The 23,144-nt window shown below is 44.1% G+C and overlaps 1 protein-coding gene across 2 annotated transcripts in view; it reads right to left on the minus strand.

Annotated features, from left to right (window-relative positions):
- dnajc13 (dnaJ homolog subfamily C member 13) overlaps window positions 1–9,583 on the minus strand; it is a 132,857-nt gene extending 123,274 nt beyond the window's left edge. For both annotated transcript variants that reach the window (XM_078198923.1, XM_078198929.1), the window contains exon 1: window positions 9,421–9,583. The gene's annotated coding sequence lies outside the window, so the exon portion shown is untranslated. The remainder of the gene's footprint in view (window positions 1–9,420) is intronic.
- Between the last annotated feature and the right edge of the window lie 13,561 nt (window positions 9,584–23,144).

Consider the following 23,144-nt stretch of genomic DNA (forward strand, 5'->3'; position numbering starts at 1 on the left):
TTCTTCACTGATCATAAAGCTCTATGGGATGCAGTGGTCACAAATGGTGCTATATAAATGCAAGTCTTTTTTCCAACAGGAACAACAGCTGGGAACAAAGCCACACTGGGACAAAACAGTTCAAGAATCTCAGCAAAATGAGAAAATTGGGTAAGGATACAAACATGATGGTGCACACACAACCCAAAAATCAAAAGGACAACAGCAATACAAGCAGATAACTGTTGCAAAATATAGCCACGTATTCTATTTAAATGGTCAACTAAGCTTGTAGCCCAGTTGTTGTACTCACTTGCCTGTGGTTGGGTGGTTCAAGATATTGTAAGCAATATTCAAAGAGACAATATTTGACCAGCTTCCCCTACTACCAAAGTTTATTTTAAAGCAATTCACAAACCAATCCAAAGTTGGATGAAATAAAACCACTAAAATAGTGTCCATTTTAAGACGTGCAACAAGACGTTTATCTGCAAGTTGCAAAGGGACGCGCTGCTGCCACAAAGATCGACTTTCAGTGTCTAGAATTATATTTGATGATACGAGACAACAATCCATTTTTAGAAACAGATGTCATTTTAAAATAATTGCAATTCAAATGCAAGGCGATTTTAAAAATGCGCTGGTTGGCATTAAATTGGGTGACCACAAACACCTAAAAGACGATGCACAATTTGCTTTTTGTTGCTGATAGGTGCAAAGAACTTGGTAATTGAACAAGTCCTGTTTTCCCCTCGTGTCACAGCAATCCTGTCTTAGTAAGACATCACATTGCAACTTTGGCATTCAAACAACTTGGTGCTCCATAGGCAGAAGCCTTATGAATGGCATGCCAGGCAAAGATTTTGAAGGTGTAAGTGCAGCATTGCTTTAGCTCACACTTTTACTAATTGCATAAATGGCACAGAGAGCCAATGGCCCAGGCACATGTTCAATGTGACGGGGTGTATTCCAGCATGGAGTGGATAGTGGTCAAATTCTACCAGGCTTTCAGTACAAGGTCCAGGGCAGTTTTTTGCAGCACAAGGCAATCTGCCTTTGCGGGACTGAAGTTGCTGATAAGCAGACCACAGTTTTCCTGGAACAATTCAAAGTTTGACAAAAGATACAAAAAAAAATCATCCTTTCCACCCCCCCCCCCCCCCCTCACCCTCCCCCACACACATAGTAGCTGCAAAGCAAATTGCAACATCAGAACAAGGTCTTGCATGATAAAGATTCAGGGAAGGAGCAGTATTCACACAGCTCTTATGAAACACCAGAATGTTTAAACAGGAACAGGGCCCTGTGACGTTAGCGACGGGGCTTGGAAAATGTGCAAAAACCATATCTAAAGTAAGAGAACTTTAAAGAAGTGCCTAGAAGACTGAAGATAAAAAGAAAGCATACATGATTCACCATGGCTTGTGGTTTGGCCTCTTTTAAGGTCAAACCAAATAAACAAACTCAAATTAAGTCAGGACAAAGTAAAAGGGGCAGCTCCCCAAAAGGAGGGGGAGCAGCCCGAACAAAAATCAAAGTACAAAGGAAACTTGAAAATATCAAATTAAAATGTGATCAGGGTCGATAACGCACTTTTTTCAGGAATGATGAGAAATGTGTTAATGTAGTCCTGGTCACCAAGTTAAAAGCTAGATCACTTTCACACTGCACTGATGCTCAATTTATAGATAAAATGAATAAAAACACATCACTTTGTTTCACAAAAATAAAAATGCAACATGTGGACAGCTCTGAAGCACGTGATATTTAAATTTTGGTTAGACATTTGGTAAAAAGTACTGCTGGTTCAGCTATGGAATCCAAACTCTGATGCACTCTGCAGATTTGATGGAAAGTTGACAAATCCGGGCCATAAGCCCTGGAAATGTCCTCTTGCATATTTTATTTAACTACTCAGGGTGGCACAGTGGTTGGCACTGCTGCCTCACAGCGCCAAGGTCCTGGGTTCGATTCCCAGCTTGGGTCACTGTCTGTGTGGAGTTGGCACATTCTTCCCTGTGTCTGCATGGGTTTCCTCCGGGTGCTCCGGTTTCCTCCCACAGTCTGAAAGACATGCTGGTTAGGTACATTGACCCGAACAGGTGCCGGAGTGTGGCGACTAGGGGAATTTCACAGTAATTTCATTGCATTATTAATGCAAGCCTTACTTGTGACTAATAAATAAACTTCATCTTTATTACTCATTGAGGTCTAGGATTGTTCCCATGACTGAAGAGGCCTAACTGGTACCAATATTTTAAAAAAGGGAAATATAGGCCCAAACCAGGAACATACAAGCCCATTAGTTTGACCAGAATAAGCCAGAAGGGATCAAGAGTTAAATTGCATGACCGCCCCAAGGGGAAAGGCTCAGTAAAGAATCTCAACAGGTCATGCTTCAAAGGAGAAAACGGTGCAAACATTCAGAATCCAAGACGACAGCACAAATCAATGTTTCAGCGTTAAGCAAAGAGCAAAATGCCATGGATGCTGGAATAAAAGTTCTGAAGGAGTCAGATTAGACTGGAAACATTACCTCGGATTCTCTCTCAGATACTGCCAGACCTGTGGGGCTTTTCAGCACTTGCTTTTAGTTTATTTCAGTAACAAAGCTTCGAGGAAAGGTTTCGTTCCCGGGTGAAGAATCACATTCGCTGGATAGATACTGCCTAGCAAGTCAAGCATTTGCAGGACTTCAGTTTGTGTTTCGGACTGCAAGGGAATTATGCTGTCTGTTCATACCTCACCAACCTAGTTGAACTTCTTGGAGGAGGTTGCTAGGATGGTAGATAGTGAGTTGAATAAAAATTGTTCATCTTGGTTTTCAACAGCACTTCAACCACATGCCACACACATTCAGCTAGTTAGATGAAACTGACTCCAGTGGGATCAGTGGATAAATTTTGTCAAAAAGCTATGAAATAAAATGTTTTTCCTCCTCACACAGCAACTGACTGAACTGCTGAGTGCTTTCCAACATTTTCTACCTTTATGGCAGATTTTGAGCCAAGCAAGGAATTGGATGAATTCTTCTGGAGAATGTTCTCTTGGCAGACACTGCCTGACAAGCTGAGTGTTTGCAGGATTTGTGTTTCAGGTTTCACCTTCTTAGAGAGCAGCTATTAACAGAGTGCCTTAGGGTTCAATGTTATTCTTCACCTTTTATTAATGATCCAGGGCAAGGCGTTAGGGGAAAGCGTGTGCAAGCTCGCAACTGATACAAAGATGCATCAAAAGCTTAGATAAGAAAACTTATTCAAAAACTACATTCAAAAGGAAGATCGAGATGTGATGGAGAAAATGGGTCCACATCTGGCAACTGTTATTTAATGTAAATAAACAGTGCTATTCAGGTATTAGGAATACCTAATTCAAGCATAGTGAACTTGAGAAAAACCTGGATTTTAGTTCACGAAGCTTTGAAAGTCCACGACCAGCAAACAGAGTGCCAGGATGATCAAATACACAAGTGTGTCCAGCTTTGGCCCTCGTTTGGTGGGTGTTGGAGGCTCCAAAGAAGATCACTAGCTCCTTACCTAACAGCCGCATACGATAATCATCAGGTGTTTGAGTGTCGCAGGACATGAACAAACTTTACATGGGCTAATTATTGCTAGTAGAGGTCTTGTGGGTCCCCACTGTCAGTGAGTCTTCCCATCCAAGTGGATGAAATTAAATTTCGAGAACTGTTTTCGTAAGCTTTTTGTATGATGAATATGGAGAAACTCCAGAAATTTGGGATCACTATTCAAGAGTGCAATTAGGCCCACATTTTCCCCACCATTGCAGATGCTCCATCCAATGCAACACAAGTTCACCCAGTGGTACATCAACAAATAGGGTTCCTTAATGGTGAAAGCAAAGTTTTTCTCCCATTCTGGCTTAAAACTTCTGTTTTCATAGTTCTGCTTCTTACAATTTGACAACGTCATTTTCATTCACAAAGTTTACAGAGTTGACACAAATCTAAAGTGAAAGACAATTTATGTTTATCAACCGTAAGATAGGCCATTCCCAGCCCTGCCATTCCTGATTACCACATGACTGAATCTTCATTAAACTGCTTCTATCTCATTTAGGTCCTTCCTTAAATAAGGAGACTAACACTGTATATTGTATGCTAGACGTGGTATCGCCAACACCATACACAACTGTAGGAAAACATCCCAGCTTTCATACTCCATTGCCCTTGCATTAACATTCCATTTGCCTTCCTAATCACTGGATACAGGGAGAATGTCTTCCCTTGTGAGGAAGACAGTTGCCATCGAAATAAGACATCAAGAAATCCAATAGGGAATTCAGAAGAAACTTCTTTACCCAAAGAATGGTGAGAATGTAGAACTCACCATCATAGGGGGAGGCTGAAGAAAGTAGTATAGATGTATTTAAGGAGAAGGGAACGGACGGTTACCACGGTGAATTTACAGAATTTCAAATTCGTTAAAGCTAAAGGAGGCCATTCAGCCCATTGTAGCTGCACCAGCTCTCCGAATGAGCGATTCACCAAGTGCCATTGCCCCACCTTCTCCCATAATCCTGCACATCCTAACTTTTCAAGTAGCAACCAATTCCCTCTCGAATATCTCGATTGAACCTTGATGAGAAAAGATGGAAAGAGGTTCGAGTGGAACATAAACACCGGTATGGAGAATTTGGGCCAAATGGCTTGTATCTGTGCTGTATAACCTATATAAATCATATAGTACAATATTAGGTTTATAGCAGGGAAAAAGGCAAGCAGAGTACGGAAAGTGCAAAGGGGAATGGAAAAAGAAAATAAGAGGGGCAAAGGAAAGTGAGAAATGTAAAAGCAATCCTGGCATAAATAGAGGTTAGTCAAAGGAAGGATGACGGTGATCCGGGACTAAAAAAAAGAGATCTGCCTGTGGAGGCAGAGGGCATGGCACTAAATGAGGTCTTGGCATCTTATACTGCATGATGATTATGTTATTGACAGAACACACAAGTGATAATAGAATCAATGCTCTGTCCTTAACAGAATCCGACTGGACTGAAACAATCTGCACTTCATCTTACATTAAACAGTAAGCAAAATTACATAATTTGATGTCCAAAGGTCATGGTTTGCATCTTTCCGGTTCTAATAAAAAGCACAATCAAAACAACTTAACGCTTGAAGTTGTTTGGAACATTAAACAAATTTCAATTATTTTGGACTATTTGGATAACAGCGTCTCAGATTCAAAGGATGTTTCAAAACAATACAGGAAGTTAACATTTTGTTGATGAAAATCGCCAATTTTAAATAAAATTGAAACATTTAATAAACATTTTTTCTATTTTTCACGCACTAGGATAACGGAGGCTGTCACAAACAATGACTTGGCACTAAAACTGATGCTGTATTTAACCTATTAAATCAATCCAACATAGGCCTGCACTTTTGCAATCCCCATTGTCTGCATGAAGTCAATGCTTAACATTCACACCACCAAGCTAACTATAAAAAGCCCTTTCAAACTTTTGGCAAGGAAACAAAGTTAAATCAATGTTCCACCAGTCTCTACACACTAAAGCCATGGATATCACCAGAACCTGGGGCTCTGAAATGGATTTGGCTGTTGAAAAGACAGAAGTGCAAACAGCCGGTTTCAAACATGCAGAATTACAAAGTCAATTGCAGCAAAACAAAAAAAAGTACAATGTAATCCTCATAGAATCAGAGCTGAGAAGGAACCCATTCAACTCACCGCATCTTCGCTCTTTGAAACATCTGATTAGTATCTTTAACTCTTTCCCGAGACTTTTTCTTTTCAATTATATCATCCTTTTGAAAGTGACTATAGATTCTGTTTCAGCTGCCTTTTCAGGGATTGCATTCCAGATTGCAACAACTTGCTGCATAAGGATCTTCTCATTTCCCCTCCCTGGATTTTTTTGCCTATGATTTTTCCAGCTTGGGTCGCTATCTGTGTGGAGTTTGCACGTTTTCCCCGTGTCTGCGTGGGTTTCCTCCGGGTGCTACTGTTTCCTCCCACAGTCCGAAAATGTGCGGGTTAGGTCGATTGGCCATGCTAAATTGTTCCTTGGTGTTACGGGGATTAGTAGGGTAAATATGTGGGGTTACAGGGATGGGGTCAGGGTGGGATTGTTGTCCGTGGGCTGAATGGCCTCCTTGGTTAAGTGCATTGACCCGAACAGGCAGCAGACTGTGGCAACTAGGGGAATTTCACAGTAACTTCATTGCAGTGTTAATGTAAGCCTTGCTTCTGACTAATAAATATACTTTATTTTCTTTTCTGCACTGTAGATATTCTATGATTTTGGCTCGTATCCTCTGGTTATTGATCCATCTGCTGGTGGAATGTTTCCCAGATCTACTCCTCATCAAAATCTTTCATCAATTTTTTAAACAGTTAAATCTCCCCTTAACCCTCCCCCACTCAGAAGTCCAGGTTTCTCTGGCCTCTCCACATAACTGAAATCCATGGTACCTCTGCACCCCTTCGCCAAGAGTTTGACATCCCGCTTGAAACGTACTGTCCAGAATCCGACAATATTTTGTTCTATTTGAAGCCTAACCAATGATTTATAAAGGTTTACCACAACTTCCTTGCTTTGTATTCTATGCCTATTTATAAAAGCTAAGGATCACATCTGCTTTTTTAAAAAGAACAGCCGCATGAACTTATCTTGTCACCTTCAAAGATTTACGTACATCAACCCCCATGTCTCTTCCAACAACATCCCCTTAAAAATTGCACCATTTAATTTCTATGGACTCTGCATTCTTTCTTCCAGCATGCATCACCTCTCGATTATATTGCAGTCATCATTTACTGCCCCTTTCAGCAATATGAAGCTCTCCCGTAGAGATCTGCTCGTATCCTCCTCATTGTTTATTACATTCGTAACTTTCGTCATCCACAAATTGGATTCGTGTCCTTGATGTGCGAGGACAGTTAACATTAAAATTCAAACTCAGTCAGTGTTGCAAACACCAAATTCATCCTACTCCACACCATCGAACTGTACACTCCTGAAAATAGCTGGCACTCAGTCTGCTGCTTCTCAATACTTTCCATGAACAGGACCCAGCCACATTCACCATCGATCCATTGCTAACTTTAAATTTCTCTTTGGTAATACTTTCAACTCTACTTTCTCTTTTTGGTCTACGGCTGGTTTTGCATTTCTTCTGTTTTCAAAAGATTGAGATTTTACATCCATAAAAAGTACTGAAGAAACAACTGACTGCCACCAACTTGTGTTTAATTGAAACCATCAAAGACAAAAATACTCAGCTGTCTGACCTAGCAATATATTAAAATAGAGCCCCGCCACAAATATCAATGCCATATTAAATCTAGCTCATCCATCACCCCATACCTCCAACCTTCACCTATTAGCTCCCTACAGATGGGGAAAATATGCAATTTGAAATCAGTAAGTTTCTTCACAGCCTTGTTCGTAAGCCAGGGTGGAATCTGGGATCAAACAAAAATCACCAACAGAACAGTTCCACGCAGCCAGTGGTGTTCTTTGCCTAATGTTGCCAAGTTGGTTGAGTGGGAGCAGGAAGCTACTGGTCAGGCTGGGAAATGCATGTCTGGGGCTGCAAAGTGCCATAAACACAGATGGCCCCTAGATTCCAGCCTCCTCACGGGTAAAGTCTCACTTCCTTCCAGCCAACTCCTCCACTTGTTGTCTTCCTCAAATCATGCTTTCAGTGGCTGTGAAAACCCCATGGGAAGCAAGAAGAAAACCGGAGCATGACATGCAGAAATTGCGAGACAATACAATGCTGAGTGAGACACGGGATAAAGACATGGAAAGAGCAAGGAAATGAAAAGTTAAGCCAAATTTAAACAGAGAAAAATAAAAGTGGGAAACAAGGGGGGGTGAAACAGTTCCTTCATTTTTTTCACAGAAAGCCAAAGACAGGGAGTGCAGAACGTCCAGGTTTTCATCTTCATGGGTCATGTAATCCTATGTTATGGTACATCATAGATGTCACTGTCTCTAAGACAGAAGGTTGCAGGATCAGGCCCCACTCTACAAACTTCAGCCCACAATCTGTGCTGACTGCCGCCGTCAAATCAAGACCGTATTTGTATGCTCCAGGTGAACGCCAAAATCCCATGACACTATTCAAAGGGCAGAAGGTTCCCCTGGTGCCCCGGCAAACATTCCTCTGAACCAGCACCACCAAAAATGGATTATCCGTTCAATTGATCTCTCTGCTGCTGGCGAGAGGCCTCGCCGGAGTGCAATTTAGCTGCACGCGTCTGCCGACAAAAGTTTCAACACTTGGTGCCTGCCGAAGGGTTTCGTCGAGGACGTAAACAGCGCGGAAATCAATGCATTTCTCCCTTAAAATTTCCTGGGCTCGTCGATTCCCTCGTCACCCTCAGCCGCACATGCAGGCATTGGCGTTCTAGTTCTGCCAAACAGCAGCACACAAAAAAAACATTGCAAATGTCCAGCGCACAGAACGCGCGGGGGGGGTGGGGGGGGAGGGAAAGAGAGAGACAGGAGCGAGAAATAGGGAGAGAGAAAGAAAGAACAGGAGTAAGAATCATAGAAACCCTACAGTGCAGAAGGAGGCCATTCGGCCCATCGAGTCTGCACCGACCACAATCCCACCCAGGCCCTACCCCCACATATTTACCCGCTAATCCCTCTAACCTACGCATCCCAGGACTCTAAGGGGCAATTTTTAACCTGGCCAATCAACCTAACCCGCACAACTTTGGACTGTGGGAGGAAACCGGAGCACCCGGAGGAAACCCACGCAGACACAAGGAGAATGTGCAAACTCCACACAGACAGTGACCCAAGCCGGGAATCAAACCCGGGACCCTGAAGCAGCAGTGCTAACCACTGTGCCACCGTGCCACCCCAGAAATAGGAAGACAGAGAAAAAAAAAGAGGACAAGAGTGAGAAATAGGAACAGAGAAAGGGCAGGAATAAGAAATAGGGAGGGAGGGGGGTAGGAGTGAGAAATAGGAAGAGAGAGATGACAAGAGAGAAATACGAACAGAGGGAGAGAAAGAACAGGAGTAAGAAATAGGAAGACAGAGAGAAAGAGGACAAGAGTGAGAAATTGGGAAAGAGAAAGGACAGGATTAAGAAATAGGGAGAGAGAAGACAAGAGTGAGAAATATGAACAGGAGTGGATGGTTGCATGTCCGGGCTCAGATGATTTGAGATTGGCGTTGTTTGTGTAAAGTGATCACCACTGGGAACCACACTACTGAGAGAGCAGGGCTTGCCAAAGGCTGGGCTCCGGGCGCTGAAGCCACAGCCCTTTCCCCTCAGCACTCACTCCGGGGGAGGGGGACAGGAGTTGGGTGAAGGTGGTGGTGGGGGGGCCCGGCCGGAGCCACTGTCACCACCTCCCTCCCTCCCACTCTGAACAAACTCCACAGAATGTCGACCCGGGGCTCCATCATCCCTGCCCTCTGGATGTTTACCTGGTGAGAGGGAGGGGAGGTGGAGGAGAGGCTCCGCGCTCTCGGGGCCGGCCAGTCAGTCAGTTCTGCTCCCACTCCTCCGAGCTCCTGTCGCCTCCCTCTCTTCCTAGGAAGCTGCCATTTTCAGACGGCCGGCACCGCGCATGCGCCCTGCCCCCGCCTCCGTCACGGGACCCGCGCCTGACCGGACGTTGACCCATCGGCAGCGGTCGGAAGCCGCGTCATTTCAAAGCGACGGCCCGGGTCAGCCAGCCAAGGGGAGAGGTTGTCTGGATGTGACAGACACCCAGCATTAAACACAGGACTTCCAGTCATTCTTTCAGATTTTAACCCAGCTATGACTGTAACACTATATTCTGCATCCTCTCCTCCCCTGAGTTAAAGTTAAAAAGCTTATTTATTAGTGTCACAAGTAAGGCTTACATTAACACTGCAATGAAGTTACTGTGAAATTCCCCTAGTCACCACAGTCCAGCGCCTGTTCGGGTCAATGCACCCCAACCAGCACATCTTTCAGACCGTGGGAGGAAACCAGAGCACCCAGAGGAAACCCACGGAGAACGTGCAAACTCCACACAGACCATGACCCAAGCCGGGAATCAAACCCGGGTGCCTGGCGCTGTGAGGCAACAATGCTAACCACTGTGCTGTGCCATATGTACTCTATGAACAGTATGTTTTGAATGGACCTACCTCGTATTAAGTTGATCTTTCTCTACACCCTAGCTATGACTAACGCTACATTCTGCACTCTCCTCTATGAAAGGTATGCTTTGATTTATAACGCAAGAAACAATACTTTTCACTGTATACTAATACATGTGACAATAAATCAAATCAAAATCAAAACATCCCATTCCAAGAAATGTCCCATTGCAAAAAACTACAAAGGGTTGTAAATGTAGCCCAGTCCATCACGCTAACCAGCCTCCCATCCACTGATTCCGCCTACACTTCCCACTGCCTCAGAAAAGCAGCCAGCGTAATCAAGGACCCCATGCACCCCACACATACTCTCTTCCATTTTCTTCCGTCAGATCACTTACCAACCAACTTAAGAATAGCTTCTTCCCTGTTGCCTTGAGACTTTTGAATGGACCAACTTCTATATTAAGCTGATCTTTTTCTATACCCTTGTTATGACTGTAACGCTACATTCTGCACCCCTCTCCTTTCCTTCCCTATGTACTCGATGAACAGTATGTTTTGTCTGTATAGCGCGCAAGAAACAATACTTTTCACTGTATCCCAATACATGTGACAATAATAAATCTAATCGAAGCAAAACTGTCCATTTGTAAATATAAGACCCAAGAATATAAATATAAATTTGAGAGTCTGGGTTTGTAACTGTAGTCATAAAATATGAACTTTTAATTAGAAACTTTTTTCCTGTGGTGAAAAGGCAGCTGTTATTCAAGAAATAAACACTCCATTTATTTGAAATCTGCCTGTTTTAATTTCAGTATCTATCATTGAAGAGAGCAGCTTCCTAACTAACAGTCCTATTCTATGACAAAGTCCTTGTTTCGGATTCAAGTTCCTTAGCAATGTTATAATTGCTCCATTCTTCAGTGCGAGTTTGTGCGGTGGCATGTCCATTGGAATTAGGTGGGTAGAATCTCTGAAAGGTGTAGAGTGTTATCATATTCTATCTTTCCACCGTGTCTGTCCCATACCATCCCCATCCCATGTCATTCCCTCTTTCTCCTTGCCATCTCCAGCCCCATCCCTGCTGTCAATCCTGTCACATTCCACACACAATCATTCTCTCCAGCCAGGCTAACTTTGCTGTCGGGCTCCCCTCTTTTCTATTGTTTTTGTTCTCCTACAGTACCAGCCCCACCCTGCTGCCACCATCAACAGTTGGCAGCTACATGTCTGTTAAACGCTCCAGTCCTCTGCATGTGCCAGGCACCACCCACCAAATAAACACATCAACATATGTGCCCATTAAACTGACCAACTTAAACAATCCGGACAGACAAGAACGATGTATATTATAGAGATAAACATGGAAAATGTTGGAAATACACAACCTGAAAGGTCATGGACTCAAAATGTTAAATCTGGCTCTCCACTGATGCTATGATGTGGAGATGCCAGCGTTGGACTGGGGTAAGCACAATAAGAAGTCTCACAACACCAGGTTAAAGTCCAACAGGTTTATTTGGCAGCACAAGCTTTCGGAGTCTCGCTCCTTCATCAGGTGAGTGAGGATTTGTGTTCACAAACAGGGCATATACAGACACAAACTCAATTTACAAGATAATGGTTGGAATGCGAGTCTTTACAGGTAATCAAGTCTTAAAAGTACAGACAATGTGAGTGGAGAGAGGGTTAAGCACAGGTTAAAGAGATGTGTATTGTCTCCAGCCAGGACAGTGAGATTTTGCAAGCCCAGACAAGTCTTGGGGGTGACAGCTAGTGTGACATGAAACCCAAGATCCCAGTTGAGGCCGTCCTCATGTGTGCGGAACTTGGCTATCAGTTTCTGCTCAGCGATTCTGCGTTGTGTGTCATGAAGGCCGCCTTGGAGAACGCTTACCCAAAGATCAGAGGCCGAATACCCGTGACCGCTGAAGTGTTCCCTGACAGGAAGAGAACACTCCTGCCTGGTGATTGTTGAGCGGTGTTCATTCATCCGTTGTCATAGCATCTGCATGGTCTCCCCAATGTACCATGCCTCGGGACATCCTTTCCTGCAATGTCTCAGGTAGACAATGTTGTCTACTGGGGAATTAATAGTTAATAGTGGGCGGTTAGAGACAGAGCGTGCAGGGGGAGAGTTTGTAGGCAGTAACTACTTTTAAATCTTAGAGGGAGTGAATGTTAGTGTAAATTGAGAAGGAGAAGGCCATCTTGCTGAGTTGAGGTAAGGTGTAGGAGGTGGACTACTGCTTCAATCTTCTAGGAGAATGGTTTCTGTGGAAGGATAATGACATTGTGAATTGGGGAAGGTTGTTGGAGGAAACATCAATGTCTGTGAGAGTGTTAGGAGGGATAGTGCTGTTATAAGTTCAAGATGGGTAAAGGAGTATTCTCTGCACAGGAAGAGTGGGGAAGACCATCATTGTCAACTGGGGAGGGTTTGGAGGGAAGTCACATTGTCTGTGCTTTTAAGACTTGATTACCTGTAAAGACTTGCATTCCAACCATTATCTTGTAAATTGAGTTTGTGTCTGTATATGCCCTGTTTGTGAACACAAATCCTCACTCACCTGATGAAGGAGCGAGACTCCGAAAGCTTGTGCTGCCAAATAAACCTGTTGGACCTTAACCTGGTGTTGTGAGACTTCTTACTCTCCACAGATACTGCCAGACCTACTGTGTATTTCCAGCTTTCTTAGTGTTTATTTCTGTTTTCCAGCATACGCAGTATTTTATGTTTGGACTATTGTGATAATAGATGTTTGTATAAAGTAGCCCTGCAGTGCCTCCTAGTTTTAATTAAAATCAGGAAAAATGCGCAGCAATCTCTGATGGGGACCAATAGTGTCACAACCAGGGTTTCCCCAATCTCATTATAGCCAAGTGGCACCTTCTCCAAGTGGCTCCCCAAATGGTGCCATCAAAATGAAACTGATCAGAATGTTTTACACTCCTTTCGAATGCTGCCCCTTTTCAATCTGTTCATGTATAGCTAGAAGGCCTAGGAGTTCTGGCAATTTCAACTAAGAAATGGTTAATCCTAGTTAATTGTAACCATTTATTTCAGGATGATGTCATTTCCATGATCAGTGATCCTCAGTGCAGCCACAGAAAGGTTCAAGCATCTTGACCCTACGGCATGTATTAGGGTTGCCAACTGTGATTAAATAGATTTCTGGAGGTTTCATTACATGACCTAACCCCACACTCCAAACATTAGTCAGCCAACACATCCATCCTTGTGGCACATTGCCTTCCCACATCAATTGAAAAGCAAAAAGACACCCTAGCCAATTGGGTGATTAACTGACTGTCAGCCAAACAGCCTTCTTCCCACATTTCCAATATTTTCATATCCATTAAAGAAAAATAAGTTCCAAGAAAATTACCAAAAAAAATCTGTTTTCATGTCCCAATGATTTTTCTCCAGGATTGAACTCGTGAAGGTTGGTCTCTAATTCCCGAAGACTCCAGACCAATCCTGGAGGATTGGCAACCCTACTTTGCACCAAGTTACCCCAAGTGTTCATGTCCAATGTGTAGCAATGATGGGAACCATACATGCCCAGCAAATGCCTTCATTATAGGCATCTAAGCTGACACGTGAATGAAATTGAAAATGCAATGGGTGACAGAAGGTAGGCACAACTTCACTGCACCATGCATTAGAGCAAGCAAAGCTCTAAGTATGAACAACAGCATGTTCACAAGAATAAACATCAATCTGTGCTACAAGCGGTGTTATATTTCAGCATTAAGTGTTGCGATGTTTATTCTATAAAGGAGGGAAATTTTGCTCAACACAGGAATTAATTTTCTTCTACTTCTAAAATTTCTTTCCTCCACCAGTAGAAAATAGACTTTTACTAGGAGAGAAAAAAGTATATTTTTTAATTGGAGATTCAAATCTGGCCAAGACTGTAGGCCCTACAGTTAGAATTGTGCACAGTTCTTCCAAATGCTGCCCCTCTCCCAACTGTTTATCCACAACCAGCGATCCAGGAGTTCTGGGAATGATACACAATTAAAAATCGGATAGTCTGGTTAATTTTAAACATTTTTATTTCACAACTGATAGCAGTTTATTTAAAATATATGACATTTGGCTGATTCACTCCAACTCTTCATAGAATCCCTACAGTGCAGAAGGAGGACATTCGGCCTATCGAGGCTGCACCGACAACAATCCCACCCAGGCCCTATCCCCATAACACCACATATTTACCCTGCTAATCCCCCTGACACTAAGGGTCAATTTAACATGGCCAAACAACCTAACCCACACATCTTTGGACTGTGAGGGGAAACCCATGCAGACACAGGGAGAACGCGCAAACTCCACACAAATAGTAATAACAGAAAGGGCTGGGAAAACCCAGTCAGTCTGGCAGTATCTGTTGAGAGAGAAACATAGTCCAAAGTAATTCTAGCTCCCGGTTCTCTTCCTCCCCTCAACTCCCACATTCTCCCCTCCAAACCCTCCCCAGTTGACAATGATGGTCTTCTCCACTCTTCCTGTGCAACAACTTCTCCTTTACCCATCTTGAATTTGGAACAGCACTATCTCTCTCAGCACTCTCACACAGACATTGATGTTTCCTCCAGCAACCTTCCCCAATTCACAATGTCATTATCCTTCCACAGAAACCATTCTCCTAGAAGATTGAAGCAGTCGTCTACCTCCTACACCTCACCTCAACTCAGCAAGATGGCCTTCTCCTTCTCAATTTACATTAACATTCACTCCCTTTAAGATTTAAAAGAAGTAATTGTTGCCTACAAACTCTCCCCCTGCACGCTCTGTCTCTAACCCCCCATTATTAACTATTAACTCCCCAGACACTCTCTGACTCTTAATTCCCCATTGTTAACCATTATCCCCCCCAGGCACTCTCTGACTCTAACTCTCCACTATTAACTCCCCAGACACTCCCCATTGTTAACTATTAACCCCCCAGGCACTCTCTGACTCTAACTCACCACTATTTAGGCAATGTCCCCTCTGGTAATCCAGTATTCTTTCACAGTGCAGAAGGAGGCCACCACTCGGCCTATCATGTCTGCACTGGCTCTCCAAATGAGCAATTTAATGGGTTACATTCTCCTGCTTTCCCCCCATAACCCTGTACATTCTTCCTTTTCGATTGAACCTGCCTCGGCCACACCCAGGCAGTGCATTCCAGGCATTAACTGCTCACTGTGTGAAAATGTTTCTCCTCATGTCAGTTCTCCTTAATTTAAATCTGTGCCCTCTCACGAGCTGGAACAGCTTCTCTAGATCTACTCTATCCGGACCCCTCACGTTCTTGAATACATCTATCATTCAATCCACAGTAATTCTGGTCAAAAAGGCTAGGGTATTTAAAGAAGCAATATACTGTGAGTACTGTACTCACCACAAGTGCTGTCCCTCAGATAGCCGACTCATTTATGTAGGAGGGACAGCGCTTGAGAAGGTAAGCCTCACCAGCAATTAAATCTATGTGCTGTATTATCATTTGGAACTGGGCAGTTAAGTCTTACAATCTGGGCAGCCCTGTCAATGGAAGTGAAAGTGCAACAACTCTCAGTATCACTTGGTCTAAGCAACTGCAGAACATGCCTTTCTGATTAGACGGTATGGATTTCACCATATTGTTAATGGTTTTCTCTCCTTGGGTATTCTGCCATCTCCTTCCAATCAGTCGTCAGACCTCTCCTCGAAAAAAAACCCACCTTGATCCTTCTGTCCATGCAAATTACCATCCCATCTCCAAACTACGTTTCCTCTCCAAAATCCTTGAACATGTTACCACTCCCCAAATCCATACACATCTTTCCTGTTTGAATCCCTCCACAGTAAGAAGTCTCACAACACCAGGTTAAAGTCCAGCAGGTTTATTTGGTAGCAAACACCATAAGCTTTCGGAGCGCTGCTCCTTCGTCAGATGGAGTGGAAATGTGCTCTCAAACAGGGCACAGAGACACAAAATCAAGTTCAAAATCACGAACTTATTTTGTGGGATTGTTGGCTATGCTAAATTGACCCTTCGTGTCAGGGGGATTAGCAAGGTAAATATGCGGTGTTATGGGGATAGGGTCTGGGTGGGATTGTTGTCAGTGCGGGCTCGATGGGCCGAATGTCCTCCTTCTGCACTGTGTCTCTGTGCACTGTTTGAGAGCACATTTCCACTCCATCTGACGAAGGAGCAGCGCTCCGAAAGCTTATGGTGTTTGCTACCAAATAAACCTGTTGGACTTTAACCTGGTGTTGTGAGACTTCTTACTGTGTTCACCCCAGTCCAACGCCGGCATCTCCACATCATGAATCCCTCCAATCAGGTTTCCTCCTGTACCGTAACAGCCCTTATCAGAGTCACAAATGACATCGTATGTGATTGTGACTACCGAATGGAGACGGTTTGGGGTTTTGGAAATACAATCTTACTAAGTGTACTACTGGCTTGCCATAGGCATGTGACTCTGCCACGAGCTAAGCACTGGATACTGCCATTTCTAGCTAGTTCAATAAAGACTGTCACTGATGAAGACTGCTGTCCTTTTACATGAAACAGTGGGAATACAGCAGGGGAACTTTGATTCCAGCATTTAACTGTGTATGTTCAAACACCAGAAGTTGCAGTGAACTTATTGTAGCACAGTCTGGAATTTTAAACTGTAGCTTCAGCCTGTAACGTATTTTTCTGTTGCAAGGCTGCATCGAGATGTCAGTTTCAGTTTCATTTCCAGTGAAATGAAAAGCACAAAGAAATTGGTTGTGATTTTATCTCGCTCAATACCCATTCACCTGGGCAGAGTTAAAATCGGGCCCAGTGTTTCAGCTGAGAAGGAGATTCAGCAGAGACCATTCATTCTAATTACTTGTCCAGCTACAACAGCTCTCTCAGCAATGATGGAAATGCTTTAACTATCAAACTGAGAAACTGTTGCTTCAGATCGCGACTCCTCCCAGGACAGCTGTGCAACGTTACCGCAGAAGGCTGATTTCTCAGAATTTGTCTCCAATGTAATTACTTGATTGACAGTCCAGTTAAAAGGAAAGGCTTATGGGGGAGTGATTCCTGTTAAAACTATTGCAACTAATTGAACGAGGTGATGCGAAAACATTCACATTCTCACAAAACCAGAATGGAAGTAAAGCTTAAAAGGTGGACGATTAAATTAGATATTTCAGAATTAAGAATGGCTGATCAGCAATTAACCCTTCAAGCTCAAAAATCTAATGCAATAAATCGTACTATGGCAAGTGTTATCATGAGTATGAATCTGCTGGCTGATGCTGTCTTGAGTTTGCCTTTCGTCACAACAGAGAAGTTAACACACCGGCAATGGGTTTTATTTTTTCTAGTATCAGATTAAGACTGAACAGTCACTAATTCAGTGTTGAGTATGATTATTAGAATTTACGTTCTTTAATATGAATGGATATTGATCTAGGGTGAAAGAAGGAAATTACAAATGAGTGTTATGTAATTAACCCCTTGGACTCCAAGCCACAATGAATACTTGATTGTCCTTAAACAGGTCAGTGGGCTTTTGGGACCCTGTCAGTAGTGATGACACAGGATTACTATGAGTAGTGCTTTGATAGGAAATTGACTCCATGGAATAACAGAGCAGCCTGGAAATGTCCTGGTGCAAGGAGAAGACAGTAAGAAGTCTCACAACACCAGGTTAAAGTCCAACCGGTTTATTTGGTAGCACAAGCCACAAGCTTTCGGAGCGCTGCTCCTTCATCAGGTGAGTGGGAGTTCTGTTCACAAACAGGGCATATAAAGAACAAACTCCCACTCACCTGATGAAGGAGCAGCACTCTGAAAGCTTGTGGCTTGTGCTAGCAAATAAACCTGTTGGACTTTAACCTGGTGTTATGAGACTTCTTACTGTGCTTACCCCAGTCCAATGCCGGCATCTCCACAGCAAGGGGAAGAACTTATGATCTTATCTGCAAACATCAGAAAACTATCAATCATAGAATCCCTACAGTACAGAAGGAGGCCATAATAATAAAAGTTCTCTCTTGAATGCCTCGATTGAATCTGCCTCTGCCACACTCTGCCACACTCTCAGGCAGCACATTGCAGATCCGGACCACTTGTGTCTCCGTGTGCTTCTTTTCCCAATTACCTTAAACCTGCGCCCTCTTGTAGTTAGACAACATTTAGAGTACAGTGCACAGTTTGATTTCCATTTTCTATGGATGTAGATTTACTTATGGAACACTTGCGCCAAAAACCTCCAACCTCGCCCGTGGCTGGGATTCGCCGGTGCCGCTGCAGTGAACGCAGTTTTGGCTGAGCGCCGAATTCTCCATTCTCGCTGGCAGTGGGGCAGGTACAGACGAGATCAGACATTCTCGTCCTAATTCTACTCCAGTTGCAAAAGTACACGGTTAAACCTGGAATAAAGCCGACATTACCTCACTAACCAAATGTGGGAAATTATAAGATATATCCTCAGGAGAATATAAAGGAGTAACTGTAAGAACAGGTTAACAGCAACAATGTGGAAGAAGGGAAGGTTGCAACAGATAGATATCCATGGTTTCTTATTAGTAATGAAAAAGAAATGGGTGGTGTTACACAGGCACATAGAGAAGGAGCTTCCTAATTATGTAGTAGTAGATGAGCATCTCATGTATTTAACCAGAGGGAGGCTGGACATGTTGATATATTAGCATCACATTAGGGATTATGATTAACCCTATAAAGGTATGTTGTACCTTAGCGGCTTCAACTTCATCTTGGCGACATTTGATGTGTCCTATGCTTGTGAGACTATTGGGGCTAGTCTCAGGGACATAGCATGTAAAAGTTTAACAAGTTTATTTATTAGTCACAAGTAGGCTTACATCAACACTGCAATGAAGTTACTATGAAAATCTCCTAGTCGTCACATGCCACCGCCCGTTCAGGTACACTGAGGGAGAATTTAGCATGGCTAATGCACCTAACCAGCACATCTTTGGACTGTTGGAGGAAATCAGAGCACCCGGAGGAAACCCATGCAGACACAGGGAGAACATGCAAACTCCGCAACCAAGTAACCCAAGCCGAGAATCAAATCCAGGTCCCTGGCACTGTGAGGCAGCAGTGCTGACCACTTTGCCACTGTGCCATTTAAGGGATTGTGTTGTATGATTGAATTGATAACTGAAGGGTAATAATCAGATGTCTTTTGTTTCCATGTGCTCTAATTTATAGTAGAAGTAAAGAACATATCAGAATATCCTATAATTCCACACCATAAACGGCAAAGAATATGGGGAGGCAGTGACGTAGTGGTATTGTCACTGGACTAGTATTCCAGAGACACAGGTAATGCTCTGGGAACCTGGGTTCAAATCCCACCATAATGACATTTGAATTGAATATAAATCTGGAATTAAAGGTCTAATAATGCTTCCTCTGCAGTCTTTAAAATTTATCTAAAGTTTCCTTCTGGACCAGAAGGGGGCAGAAATCATAGAATCCCTACAGTGCAGAAGGAGGCTATTCAGCCCATCAAGTCTGCACCAACAAGAGTCCCACCCAGACCCCATCCCTGTAACTCCAAGTATTTACCCCACTAATCCCCTTAACACTGAGGGTCAATTTATCATGGCCAAACAACCTAAACCGCACATCTTTGGAGCATGGAAGGAAACCGGAGCACCCAGAGGAAACCCACACAGATATGGGGAGAATGTGCAAACTCCACACAGACAGTCACCCAAGGCTGGAATTGAACCTGGGTTCCTAGCGCTGTGAGGCAGCAGCGCTAGCCACCGTGCCACCCCAGGAATCCCCCTCCTCAAAATAAACCTTCAGCCTTCATTGCATAGGAAAACAGTCACATCCAGATGGCTCCTTTCCCCATGATCATGGAAAGACCCCATTCCCTAATCACAGACAGGCCCCTCCCCCTATGGGAACCTGACACTGCCCCTGACCCTCAAACACATCACAAGCCTCCCTAGTAACAGCCAGACACCCCCCTCCCCACCACCTCTGACCACATCCAAGTTGCCAAACTGGAACTTTCCTTGTTTCAACAAAGCAATTTAAAAACCAACAAAGTTGTATGACATTTTGCTTCTATTTCATGTAGAATCTGTTTTGTCTTTCTTTTTTACCTAAATACCAAAGAAAGGAAGTGATCTATCTGATAAAACCTTCTCACCACATCCCCTTTGTTTTCAGCTAATGAAGAGCATTAGGTATTAGGCAATTAATAAATCGAGTTTTCCAACCTGTTACTTTTTATTGATGAAAAAAATGAAATGAAATATTCATTGATATGCCAACACTGAAGACCAACAAATTAATTCTAGACTTCTAAGAGAGACAATGAGAGAAAAACCTTATGTAGCTATTAGAAATCACAAGAGGTTTTACCTTATACAATGCACAATTCTTCCAATTCACCGGAAATCAATATTGTTTTTCTTACAAGAATACAAAAATAAAATACTGCAGATGCTGGGAATCTGAAGTAAAAGCAGAGAGTGTGGTAAATACTCAGCAGGTGAGGCAGCAGGTGTGGAGACAGAAACAGAGCAAACATTTCAGATGGATGACTTTTCTAAGTTTAAAATTAAAAAAGCCCTTAGCAGCCAGGCCACCATTGTGTGCATGTATGTGTGCATGTATGTGTGTTTGTGCGTGTGGGAAGGGGGTGGTGGAGCATGGGGAGAAAGGGTGGCCAGTGGCTGCAACAAAAGCCAGGTTCTCTCAGCCTACCCGGAGTACTGGTTCCTGGTCTGTGTGCCGGAAGGCTGTGTTCAGGCAACTGCACCGTTTCCCACCACGTCCAGGGGCCCTGGAGACCAAATGCAAAATTCCAGTCAGCCTCCGACGTTAGGCCTTAATAGGCTCTTAATTAGGTGGCTCTTTCTTCCCTGTTTCCCACCCCCAGGAGAATGGCCCGGTGTTGGGATAGAGCTGGGGAAGGGGAGACCAGACACCGACTATCATTATGAGATATTGGGCGGGGATTTTCCAGCCACGTTCGCCCTGAAACCAGAAAATCCCACCCAATGTCAACTGATTTTTCCATGGTGCACCCCTCACCCGTTACGATGGTAAAATTCGTCCCTTTGTGTCCACCTACCTTAGTTTCTGCCCCCATTGGAGCTATGTATCTGGACCCCCAAGTCACTTTGGGCCTTCACTGTTTCTAGCTTTTCACATTTGGAAAGTATCCTGTTCTCTCCTTTTTAATTCCAAAGTGAATGACGTCACATTTGCTTACAGGCGGCACGGTAGCGCAATGGTTAGCACTGCTGCTTCACAGCTCCAGAGACCTGGGTTCGATTCCCGGCTTGGGTCACTGTCTGTGTGGAGCTTGCGCATTCTCCTCGTGTCTGCGTGGGTTTCCTCCGGGTGCTCCGGTTTCCTCTCACAGTCCAAAGATGTGCAGGTTAGGTTGATTGGCCATGCTAAAATTGCCCCTTAGTGTCCTGAGATGTGTAGGTTAGAGGGATTAGTGGGAAATATGTAGGGATATGGGGGTAGGGCCTGGGTGGGATTGTGGTCGGTGCAGACTCGATGGGCCGAATGGCCTCTTTCTGTACTGTAGGGTGTCTATGTTTCTATGATTACCTTGAAATCCATTTGTTCATTTACTTAATGGGTCTGAACCTCCTCAGAGTGGCAATTAGAATCACATTACCACTCTGCTTCTAATTTTTACCTTAATTTTTTTATTCTATTGTGTCTTGGCCGACCTTCTGACTTAGAACAGGCAAAATCCGAATAGTGTGGTTCGTCCACATGGCCTGGCACCGAAAGGCAGCTCCGTCAAAGAGAAGGATTCAGCACAAGCTGCTGTAAACCAGACCTGAAAGGTTCATTGAAGGTTAAGTATCCTTGACAGGACAGGGAGATGGTTGGTGTCTAAGGTAAGTAGGTAGGATTTGGGTGGGGAGGAGGGTGTGCGGGGGTGTCATGGCAGAGGTCGGAGCTTGGTATGGGTGTTGGGCCTTTGAAGGAGGATGTCAGGCATTGGTGGGAGGGGTTGTGTCTCGGGGTGAGTCTTTGAGCTTGGGGGTTGGAGGTGACTGGTCGGGATGTCAGGACTTGGGAGAGCAGGGATTTGTTGGGTTGTCTTGGGATTCGGGGGGTGGGCCTCTGGCTGGGAGAGTCGGGCCTTGGGAGCAGAGAAGGTATTGGGCCTCGAGGTGATGGGGTGTTGTGTTTGAGTGTTGTCCCCCATAGGGGGTGGGGCTGTCAGGTTAGCTTAGGTCTCGAGTATGGGGGAGGGGTGTCAGGTTAGGTCAGGACTGGCCTCGTGAGGGCGGGGTGAGGGGGTGTCGGGTGAGTCAGGTTGGACTTGTGGGTAGGGGGTGTCTGGCCTGGCTTGGGGAGGGGGGGGGGATAGGGGTGGTAGAGTGGGTGAGAGTTAAGCCTTGACAGGGTGCAATAGGGGTGGAGTAATCCTGTGGGTTAGGGAGTTCCTGTCAGGGGTGTTATAGTCCAATGGGGACTATCAGGGAGTGGAGGGAGACCTCTGGAGGGTTGGTGGGTCGGGGAGTTCTTTGGGGCGGGGGTTATTCAGGGGTTGGGGTGATCAGTGTGGGGGATCAGTGTGTTGGGGAGCCCTATGGAGGGGCAAAGTAGTGAGGCATGTGTGTGGGGAGTCCTGTGGGTCTGTACAATAGTTACCCAGAAGTTAGAAGTGATTTTCATTCTTCTAACCTTTACTGGGTAACTACTGGTAAAACCCGGTCGGAACCAACCGAAGTTTGTGATTTAAGTCACATTTTTGGATTGTTCCCCGTACAGGGCAATTGCCCAGTGGAAGTTTGCCCTTCTGACCAAATGCCATGCAGCACCTTACCTAGGAAACTGTGAAGAGGATTCTCCAGCGCATCTTTGGGTTATCCCTTCCCCATTATGGTGCCCTGGAGCTCAGAAGTTATGACCTAACGTATCAATATCACTTTGTAATTTTATGCTTCCAACTCCATTGCTCACAGTGCCATGTGTCTTTGTTGTTGGCAAAATGGCATACATACAATTCCTATCTCACCATCTAAGTTGCTAATAAATATGTGAATAGTTAAGGTCCTAATACATAGAACCATAGAATCC

Source organism: Mustelus asterias, chromosome 2 (genome assembly GCF_964213995.1).
Source record: "Mustelus asterias chromosome 2, sMusAst1.hap1.1, whole genome shotgun sequence".
Lineage (NCBI taxonomy): Eukaryota > Metazoa > Chordata > Chondrichthyes > Carcharhiniformes > Triakidae > Mustelus > Mustelus asterias.